The following is a 10,674-nucleotide window of genomic DNA, read 5'->3' as shown; positions in this document are numbered from 1 at the left end:
CTCCTTATGTTGGGCCTGAGTCATGGCCAGTGGAGTTAATATTCTCATCACAGACACATTCAATCTTCCAGTGGAGAGTAATGTTTCTTTCTTTCTTCTTAAACATCCTCATTATGTAAAACACTAACAATTTAATCTTAGATATTTTTGGAACAGTTTAATCACAGGTGAAATTAACCTGTCTGCCCTTTTCCACGCAGGCTTTTTCACTCCAACTAAAACTCCTGTTAGGGTAAAATGTTTCAGATCAGACTGGCTTACTGGTGACCTTTAGGATTTCCTGTTTAATTTGAAAGTCTTCAAGTCATCTTCAGGTGGTTACTGGTGGTTTGGAGGTTAAACTATCTTACCAAGACGTTTTAAAGACGCTGTGGCTGTGTCCTTCGAAGGCTGAATTTGTCAGCCGCTTACGTCGCAGCTCTGCACCGGAGCCTGTCCAAATTTGAAGTTTCCTCGAAGCGGCTGACAAATGCTGCCTCTTTTTGTTTTTATACACTATTGATCCCCTGGTGGGGAAATTAAGTCTCTGCATTTTACCTGTGAGCACACATGTGGAGCAGTGGGCTGCCAATTACAGCGCCCGGGGAGCTGCTGGGGGGTTAAGGGCCTTGCTCAAAGGCCTAAAGTGGGGCTGGTTTGTCCGCGCGGAGTCAGACCGGCGTCCGTCTGATCATAGACTCGGCTTCTCCACCCTCTGCACCACCACCCCACCAATTTTTCTCTGATTTGAGGGATTTGATGGATCCTTCTCAGCCCATCTTATCCCATAATGCTTTGCGGGCTGACCTTTTTTTTCTGTTCGTAATGGCAGACAAAGCGAGAGGAGTACAGATTTAAATAAAAATCTGTCTGTATAAAAATGAAGTTTCAAGCAGTTGTGTTAATGCTTTTGTCATTTGCGTGGATGTGTTCTTCTGATATTCTTGTCAGAAATCAAATGAGCTGGTACAGCGAAATAAATGGGCACATATGGCAGGTCTCTTAGTTCTAATATGGTATTTAAGCTAATTTTGTTGTTTTATGATAATAAAACTAATATATTAATATTTTGCCAATTTTGATCTATTTTTTTCTTCTGTTCAGTGTCATCACAGATGCTAGGCACCGGCGTAAGGGTGGGAATAAGCATTAAAATATCAATAAAAGCAGAAGGCTAGACCGTCCAAATTTACCGCCACCTTTCTCCAGTCTTTGCAGTCTGCCAAGAACCTGGTCCACTTACACCAGGTAGGCCGGGTCTTTTGCAGGACCCAGCCCCTACATCACATTGGTTAGAGCTGTCTGTTTTCCTCCTACAGACCAACTAACTGTAAATTGATTGTTTTTCTGGGTCTCTGTGATGGACTTGTGACCGGTCCAAAGGTTCACCAGGATCAGATATAGCCCTGATCCTCACCCTCTCGTCATTCGAATTTGTGTGCTGAAAAGTTTAAATAAGGAAAACAAAACTTAATATTACCATGTGAGAGCAAAATGCAGATGGAGGCAGGAAAGTATCTGCCTTGGGAAAGAAATGCCATGTTTAGTATCGTTTACAAATGTTCCAATAGTTTTAACTGAGAAAAGAAAAACGGGTAATATCAAATATACCAGGGGGTTAAATCGTTAAGCTCAGCATGTTCTTTTACTGTCATTGATATGTTGTAAATAAAGATGTCCTTGCCACCTAGTGGTGTGGCACGAGTATTTCACTACATTTGTTGGAACGTGTCAACAAATCAAAAAAATATAAACAAAAAAAAATCTGTTTAAAAAGATTAGAGGTAGTTAAGATGGAGCCAACATGCCAGCTAAAGGATTTCAATCACTTTAAATTATTCTTTATCTAAAAGTGGGAAATGAGAGAAAGAAATGACCGCTGCTGACGGAGGATTGTTGTCGAAGCAGCTCTCCCCTTGGTGTTTCTGAGGCTGTGCCCTCCCCGCTCACTGAGCCATTTCCTGTTTTTGACCTGAAACCTTTCTTTAGAGACACCCCTGCTCACCACTCGCTGCATTCATGAATCAACTCAGAGTCAGGAAGAAAACAAAACTGGGATCAAGTAGAGAAGTGCCCTGACTAAGATGAAAGGAAAAAAAAATTTTTTTTTTATAGGTCCTCTGGACGGGTTCTTCTTTAATGAAACGTTTCGTCTCTCTTCCAAGAGACTTCTTCAGTCTGAGAGTTTCAGGCAAATTCAGGCTTTTATGTCCTGCCTCCAGGTGACTGATACTCACATCACATGACCATCGTTCACAGGTGACTCCTACTCACATCACCTGGCTATGGCTCACAGGTGACTGATACTCACATGACTAAGATGGCTTCTCTGCAGCTGAAGTGTGTCAGTGATGTGAGAACAGCTGGCTTCATAAACTCTGCAGTCTGAGCAGGAAGTCCAGTTTTTATTTAGCTCTCATTGAAACAGCTGTAGTTCAAATTAAAACTGAATTTATTTCTATAGAGGTGAGTTAAAGTCAGTGTAATCCCTAACAACATTAACTCTATTTGACGACATTATTACAGGCTCTGAAGCCTTCAACAGAGCATTGATCAACATATATACACAAATATATCTATACAGAGGGCAGCTCCTCCCTTCAACATGCCCAGCATCACCATGTCAAGGCCAGGATTGACACACACACAAAGCTGAGCCACCTTGGTAAGAAAGAAAAGCAGTTTACTATTTACATAGCATGAATAAAATTACCTAAACAACTAACAACAGATTAGTTACTTTGTGCTAATTTAGGAACGATTTCATGGTTGTTTGGAGGCTGGTTTCACCGCAGGTGATTCGTAGTATTAGCCACAAAGTCAGCAAATACTGTTCATAACGAAACATAATGAAAAAACAAGTATTTTTTACATTCTTACCCGTGAAAGGTAATGGCTCGTATTGTAAACCTGTTAGTAAAATTTCATGCAGAACATGAATCATCTCTGATAGCTCCGTGCAACGAAAACTAATATGGCAGCGACGCTGACATATGATTCAGCACTACATGAGGCATCTATGTATATAATGTCTGTTTTATCCTTGGAACAGCGCCTTTAAATAAATCCGAGTGTCAGTGAAAGCAGCACATCCTGTATTCCCTCACAGATCAGTGCCTGCAAATAAATCCTTTGTCAGTGACCGCAGCACAGTCCGTTTTATACTCTGATCTGTGCCGGTACCAAGGAGGTTCTGTAGAACAGCTGGAGTGCGTAAAAACCACGTGAGCGTGTGATCGGCTGGTGAAGCTAACGGCTAACGCTAAACGGTCAAGACTCTGGATTTCCCATTACTGTACATGTTGGCAACAGAGCAGAAAAAAAGGACTGATGATGTAGAAATCATTTAACCTATTAATAATAATATTAACCCAATTATTATTAATATTTTACAGTTTATACAATCTATCTAATGTTTTAAATAATGTCAGAAAAGCTGTTTGTGTTATGGATTTATTAACAGAACAGAAGCAGGAAAACATCTCATTTTATAACACAAGTCAGCAGATTTGATCTTATTTAGCTCAATGTGATCTGAGCAGAACATAATGTAACAGTTTAAAATTAAAATAATCTTATAAAGTTGATGTAATCACTGTTATTTATTGAACTGGTTGAAAGATATTAGCTTGTGGAGCATATATACAGAGTGTAGCACTGTTGAATCATGCTACAATTTAACACAAACTATTAAATATTACTTTGTCCTCTGATTAATATTCAGACCTACAGAGTGTAAAATAATATTATAAATGTAAGTATTTTTATGTTTCTGTTAGAGGAACCTGACCTGTTAAGAAGATGTTAGCTAATAGAGACAAGTTTCATCCCATAACCAGAGAACATTTTCTAACTGTTGACTGGTAAATATAAGTATTCTTATTTTTTATGACAGTAATAAGAAATAAGAAATATACTTTATTACTAGCTGAAGTCTAAGTTACAGGCTGACTTCAGGTCTGGTTTAGATCATTGTTACTTATAAATCATATATTTTTCTGGTAAAAATCTGCATGATTGTTGAATGAAATTAACATATTTATTAATTTATTGTAAAAACATCGATAATTTGTGAAACAGATCTGGTTCAGCTTGCTGTTTTTCTATGGAGGCTGTGAGCTGTTACCCTTTTTACCAGTGGACGGTATGGGCGGGGCTCAGTCTAGTGATCTGTATATTTAAGTCTGTTGCCGGTACATGTATCCTACAGTCTGTGAACGCAGCACGTCGTGTTTCCCTTTACTGATCAGTGCCTGTAAATAAATCCAACGGGCAGTGAATTCAGCATATCCTGTTTTCCTCCTCTGATCAGCGCTTGTAAATAAATCCTATTGTCAGTGAACGCAGCACAGTCAGTATACTCTGATCTGTGCCGGTAAATATATCCTACAGTCAGTGAACGCAGCACGTCGTGTTTTCCCCACTGATCAGCGCCTGTAAATAAATCCTACGGCCAGTGAACGCAGCACAGTCTGTTTTCTCCTCTGATCAGCACCATTGTGTGTCAGAGTTTCTGGGAGGAAGACCGACGGGTTCTGGGGACTGTTTGTTCGGACCGTGTTTCTGTTGTGGACCGGATCGGTTAAAGACCTCCCATGGTTGTGTTTGGACCCCCGTCGGACCTGGATGTGGTAAGACTCCGTGCGGGTCTTCGGTCGAGCAGAATAAAAGCCAGCGGCTCCGTGAGCTGCTTCCGATGAATAATAGAGAACTGACTCCTGGGGTTCTACAGGAGTACCGTGGGCCGGTTCTGGTTCGGTTCTGTGGAGTTCGGTTTAAGGGTTGTCAGCGTGTTTCTCTGTTGATTTTTGGTTGTGTTTCTGAACGAGCCTCGGTGCTGCTGTAGTTTGTGACGGTGCAGAGTCTGATCAACTTTTTCTCCCTGAAGAAACACGGAGGACACAAACAGTGTGTGCTTCAACAGCACAGTTGTGTTGTCACAACTACACTAATAACACCCCCTGGTCTTACAACCGAAACTAACTCTTTCTAAAATGTTTAATAACCTAGCAGTTTATAATAAATCGTCTATAAATTATATAAGTTCTGTAGTAGACAGAAACCTAGAAGACTTTCCAAAGTACTGCCTGTCTGGACCCGGTTCTTCCATCAGTGAAGTGGTTCTGTTGCTACTCGGACTTCAGTCTGCTGGTCCTGGAGGGGGCTCGGTTTAAGCTGCAGCACAGCAGTGACAGAACCTCCTTGTTTTTCCTGAGTTCTGACCCAAAAGCATCCTGATCCTGGTTCTGACTCGGGTCTGGACAGACTCACCTGTTCCGCCTGAGCTCAGGTGAGTGAAACAGCCTCTGATGACAGCAAAGTTAGATTGTTCCTGAGCTGATGAGGTTCCTCATGAGGTTTTTTTGGGTCCAGGCTTCATGAGAAACACCAGGTTTAAGAGTTTCTGTGAAACAAAAGAATAATTTCAGATGTTAAAGAAGAAGATAAGAAGAAAAGATGTGGTCGGTTTTAGTGAGGATGCATTCTTTTCAAGTTTTCAGGATGACTCATCAGAGAACAGGGTTTGGGGACAGTGCATCACGAGTCTTAATATAAAAGCAAAACCAACCAGCAAAAAGAGCAAACAACTTAGCTGAAATTATTAACTATGTAAAATAAATGAGACATTACAGAAGAGATTTATGTTTAATCCAGCTCATAATAAATGATTTAATCAGTTTCTCAGTAAAACCAGTCACAAAGCTTGGGTTAGAGCATCAATCAGATAAGACAATACCAGTCCCCGCCTTCTTCCATTGTTGACAACTGAAGCCAAATGGTCCGGTTTCACTGTAGCTGTCATGTTGTATTTCTGGGACCAGAATCTGTTCACCAAGAATGTGATGATTTAAATCCCACCTACTCCCCTCACACACAGTCATGGTGCTGTGTGAGCTGTTTTAAAACACGAGATGACTACTTACAGTTCAATGTATTGGGGAAATTTAGTATTTGAACTTACAGAAACAAGGTCAGGACTATTTAAAATCAACAAGAGTCAACACCTAAAAAAATAGATTTAAGGTGCTCATTTTTATTTTATTGTAACAAGGGGGGGGGAAGTCCCATTTGTTTACATAAAGGAGGCGGGACTTTAAAATGAAACCCTCAGAATGTTGTTCCTGTTCAAGCTTCAATTTCCAGGTTCACGTCAGATGCCTAGATCTCTTCTACAGTTAACATTTTAAGGTTATAATTTGATTATTTAGGATTATTACATAGTTATAAAGGAACTTCCTAGAAATGATGTATGAAGTGTTAAACCAGAAGCTCAACACTTCAGCGTTATAAACAGAACACCTATATCCAGGTATGGAATGACTTCTAGCCGCATTGGGGGGTTTTCTGAAAGGACTGAAGCAGCTTGATGGGTTGAAGCCAACACGGTGTCGTCACGTTTCTAAGCGAGGTAATAAACCCACCATAACAGTCAGCATGTGACAAAGTAAGCTGGCTTTGCAGCTCGATGTTCTGATGTAACGATGACAGAAGATCTGTGCGACCAACCGGCTGTGGGCTTCAAATAAAAGCTGTCCGACAGATTTTGTGCGTCCACGCTGTTGAGCTGCACTTCAGTCCTCCTGTGGTTCCTCACATTCACACTGCAGGCAAATCCATCCCAAAGTACATTTTTATTGTTCCTGCATGACAAGTATCACATTTTTTCATCACTCTTTAAACGTGACAAATCAAACTTTTTTTTTAAATTTAACCCAGGTTGTTTTTTTTACTATGTGGTACTAAATCAAATACACATTCAGGCTTTTAGCTAGGATTTTGGAAGAGAGGTGTAAATCACCAGCTATACAGTATGCAATACTGTATGTATATTTTTTTGGAGATGCATGATGTTTTTCTATATCACAAAGTCTGTCATGATAGGATCAAAGGCTCAATCCACATGGAGCACATGATAACATGAGTCGATGTTTTCATTTTGCCTCAGTGTAATAGAATCACATTGAGAACCCCTAGTTCTGCACCCTAATGCCAGGGGACTGGGGACTGCCCGTCCATCCCTGCATTTTAACTAGTCACTTCACCTCTTGTGTATTGCTCCTAGGCTACTGTGTGTTCAATACAGCAGCTACTAAAGCTGGAAAATCACTACCCACCTCCTCTGTCCAAGCCCAACGCAGTTTATTCTTTGTCTTTATTGGTATCTTTAGTATCCACTAGGGTTGGGCAATATTTGCAAAAAAATTAATCACGATTAATTGGGGTATTTAGCCGATAACGATTAATTTGACGATTAATCCCCTGGAGTCCCTGGACACCCTTATGTCCTAGTCACATGACCAATTTAGTGGGTAAGATTTGCTCTTCGTAAAAATCTGTTCCAAATTGTGCCAGAATTACAGACCCTATAAACTATAAGTCTCTAAGGCTATAAGTCATATTTAAAATTGTGTTGATAAATAAATACAGAACTTTATTTTTAATGTTCATCATATTTGAAGTGGAGAGGAGCACCGAGCGGACTGACTCGAGTAATCCCCAGTCACTCTGCCTGGTGGCATTAATCATATTAATCGTCAAGTGCCAAAAAGTAATCGATTAATGTTTTTCCTGACGATTAATTGCACACGATACGATTATGCCCAACCGTAATTCACACAGAACGAATCAAAGCTTTGCCAAGACCAATCCCCACTCTAATCCTGATTGGCTAGTAGGCATATTTAGTGTGGCTGAGACTGAAAGCTGCAGCTCTTGTTAAATCCGTTGAAAGGTCTGTTAAATCGCTGAGCAAACAGTTTTTTTTTTCCACAGGTAAAATGGGAATGGGGCCTTATTAGACTGAAGAGAGCAACCAAACGACGCCCCAGTGCTCCTCTAGCACAAAGCCTGTACATATCCAGTGGTTTTTAAAGCGACGGCAGTGTGAGCGGTCACGTTGCGTTTCACCTGACTTTTACGTCCTGTAATAATGATGACACTGACCTCATGTAGTCTGAATCTTGGAACTCTGCACGTCTTCTACAGAACAAAAGTCCATCTGCTTAGTCTTTGTCCTTTTAGTTTGCCATGTCCTGGATGACTGAGAATCTACAGCTACACACAATACCAACGTTGATGTCGGGCTGTTTCGAAACGAACGTAACAAGATCAATACTTGTGTTTGTTTCTACCTTCAGTGCGTAGCTCCCATTACAGAAATGCAACACTGAGCCGAAGGAGACGAGCTCAAAAATAAACACAGGACTAGAGCTGGGCGGTATGGCCAAAAATTTATATCACGGTATTTTCAACGTTTACACTGGTTTGATGGTATTTGACAGTATTTTTCTTTTCATCGCAGGTCAGCTGATAATAAAATTTACAAACACTGCTTATTAACTTTTTTCTTTTACTGTACCTCTCTCTGTGTCTCTGTTTCCCTCCTCTATGTGTTTTTTCTCCTCCTGGTTGGAGACAGTAGTCACGCATTTTGGTCCAGTTGTGAAGGAGGAGGGTTACGAATAGTTTATTATCGGGTCTATTGTTTTATGTTATTTAATAAAGATTATCAGCACGACTCACCTTGCACACCAATCATTTCCAATTCCATTACAAACGACTTTCCCCGGGCTTTTCACAATAGAACCACATTAAGTCTCCATCAGCATAACGTCTCCATATTAACTAATCGCATTAAATCTGTGCACGTCACCGAAGAGGTGTTTACTACATTCAGCGATGGTGAAAACGGGATGCTTTTTTAAAGTCAGTCAATATAAGCAGCGAAATCGCCACCTGCCTCTGAAGCTGTTCAACAATAACATTAGCATGCTAACGCACATAGCGGTGCTGCGAGGAAAACTGTCCCCCGGGAAACAGTTCATTGACGGCCGCGACGTAACGTTCCGCACATGTTCAGGCTATTTAAACCGTTATGTCCAGTATTCAGAAAATTCATTTCATAACAAAAATAAAAACCAGTGTTAGGTACAAAACGGTGTACCGCCTAGCACTACACAGGACCAAACAAGCATGTTTATTTATTCAATCAGTTCTGATTGCAGAACAACTTCACAAATGATAAGCACATGCTAACAAGTGTAGCAGCAAATTTTACTTCCTTAAAAAACAACGTAATGTGTAACGTCGCATCTTCTTCCGCTCAGTGATCTCCTCATGGAGCTCGCAATCCAATAATGTGAACGATCACACCAAAAATTCAGATCTGAGGGAAAAATGGGAACTGAGCGCTAAGACCAGCAATGTGAATGTAGTCTGTATCTGGGGCCTGCGTGAGTTAATTGTTTGGATTGTGATGGGTGACCAGCGGAACCGTAAAGAGGGACTCGTCTTCACAGATATGTGGCAGGACCGTTGGGTGAAATCGGCCGGTTCTGGTGCAGCACACCATGGTTCGCTGCATTTGTCCTGCAACAAGCAGTGCTTCTGACGTTTTTATACGTGCTGCAGTAATCAGGCGACTCCGCTGTCCTCTCAGTCTCCACGTGGACCCGTGCTGCAGATTCCTGGAGTTTTTACGTCTTGGTCCCCAGATTTGTGAAGCTGATTCGTGTTGACCTAAATCTGCTCTCTTCCTCTGCCTCTCTTATTTAAAGAGGGATGCATTCAGTGCGTGCACGCTTGGACCAGACATCTTGGATGCACACGCAGACACACAAACTGATGTGTGTGTCGGGACTGTTGAGTTCCTGTGCAGCTTAAAGTGAAACCGATCTGCTGTGTTTCATATTACCTTTCTATTTATTCTAATAATCCCAGTTCTGAAGTGCCTCGTTGGTGTTTAAACAGTTTGTTCTTCGTTTAAATCCCGCAGTGTAAACATGCTGCCAAACTGAATTATTTTTAAAAACTCAAACGTGTCTGAGCATTCGCGCGTGTCTCTACAACTCTTCCAACAGAATGGATGAATAAACTGAGCAGCGCGTTTCATTATCAGCGAGTAAAAATAGTTTCACTTTAGTCCGTGAACTTTGCACTCCTTTGTCTTTATCTTTTCGTCTCCGCTGCTGAAAGCTTCGATACGCTCTGGAGGCGAATCAGCTGCAGGGAAACTCGGGATTCTGGCGACACGTTTGCTGTCGGTTCAGTTAAAACCAGGAAGTGGATCCTTTCAGGTGACAAGAGGAGGCTTTAGTAAGTGGTTCTGTCCGGCCTGCGCTTGTGGTTTTTATCAGATCAAGCCTGCTCGTTGTGCAGCAGAACGGTTTTGGACGCAGCTCCGTTGTTACGTAAGAGACAGTAGTGAACTGACCTCGATCATGTGAGTGTTTTCTGAAGGAAGAAGAACATTATTTCCAGATGGATGATTGTTGTATTTATTCAAACATTTCTTCTTATCAGTGATTCAGATCATTCATAATCTAATCAGTTGTTTGTGTTTCATCCAACTCTAACAGTAAAACAGACATGTTAATGTAATGTGTGATGACTGTCTCAGTCAGACCCGTGATTATCAGAACCTATTGGTGGGTTAGAACTACTTGATGTAAAGAGCACAAGCAACTCTAAAAGTAAGCTTCCTTCTTGGAAAAGTTATGTCAGTATTTATTTTTTTATGCTTTTTTAAAAAATGTATCCTAAAATCACTTCTGTGTCGTCATGTTTTTAGTTTTTTTTTGGCCAAACTGGTTTGCTTAGCACAACAAGCCAGGGTTGTCAGCTCTCTGTAAAATACTGCTTCCATCTACCTGCAGTGTGTGTGTGTGTGTGTGTGTGTGTGTGTGTGTGTGTGTG

At 41.0% G+C, this 10,674-nt stretch overlaps 1 protein-coding gene and 1 long non-coding RNA gene across 3 annotated transcripts in view; both read left to right on the top strand.

Moving 5' to 3' along the window:
• LOC106515322 (uncharacterized) overlaps positions 1-10,674 on the top strand; it is a 62,842-nt gene that overhangs the window by 32,648 nt on the left and 19,520 nt on the right. The gene's annotated exons all lie outside the window — the stretch shown is intronic.
• Positions 1-10,674, top strand: part of sertad2b (SERTA domain containing 2b) — a 53,026-nt gene that overhangs the window by 28,348 nt on the left and 14,004 nt on the right. Inside the window, exon 1 of one of the 2 annotated variants that reach the window (XM_014005036.1) lies at positions 4,492-4,610. The exons of the other annotated variant lie outside the window; for it this stretch is intronic. The gene's annotated coding sequence lies outside the window, so the exon portion shown is untranslated. Of the gene's footprint in view, positions 1-4,491; positions 4,611-10,674 lie in introns of those variants that run through there. 2 annotated transcript variants of the gene reach the window in all.

The sequence above is a fragment of the Austrofundulus limnaeus genome, unplaced genomic scaffold (genome assembly GCF_001266775.1).
Source record: "Austrofundulus limnaeus strain Quisiro unplaced genomic scaffold, Austrofundulus_limnaeus-1.0 Scaffold28, whole genome shotgun sequence".
Taxonomy (NCBI): Eukaryota; Metazoa; Chordata; class Actinopteri; order Cyprinodontiformes; family Rivulidae; genus Austrofundulus; species Austrofundulus limnaeus.
Note: the sequence above shows the minus strand (reverse complement) of the source record. Positions and strands in the feature narration are given on the sequence as shown.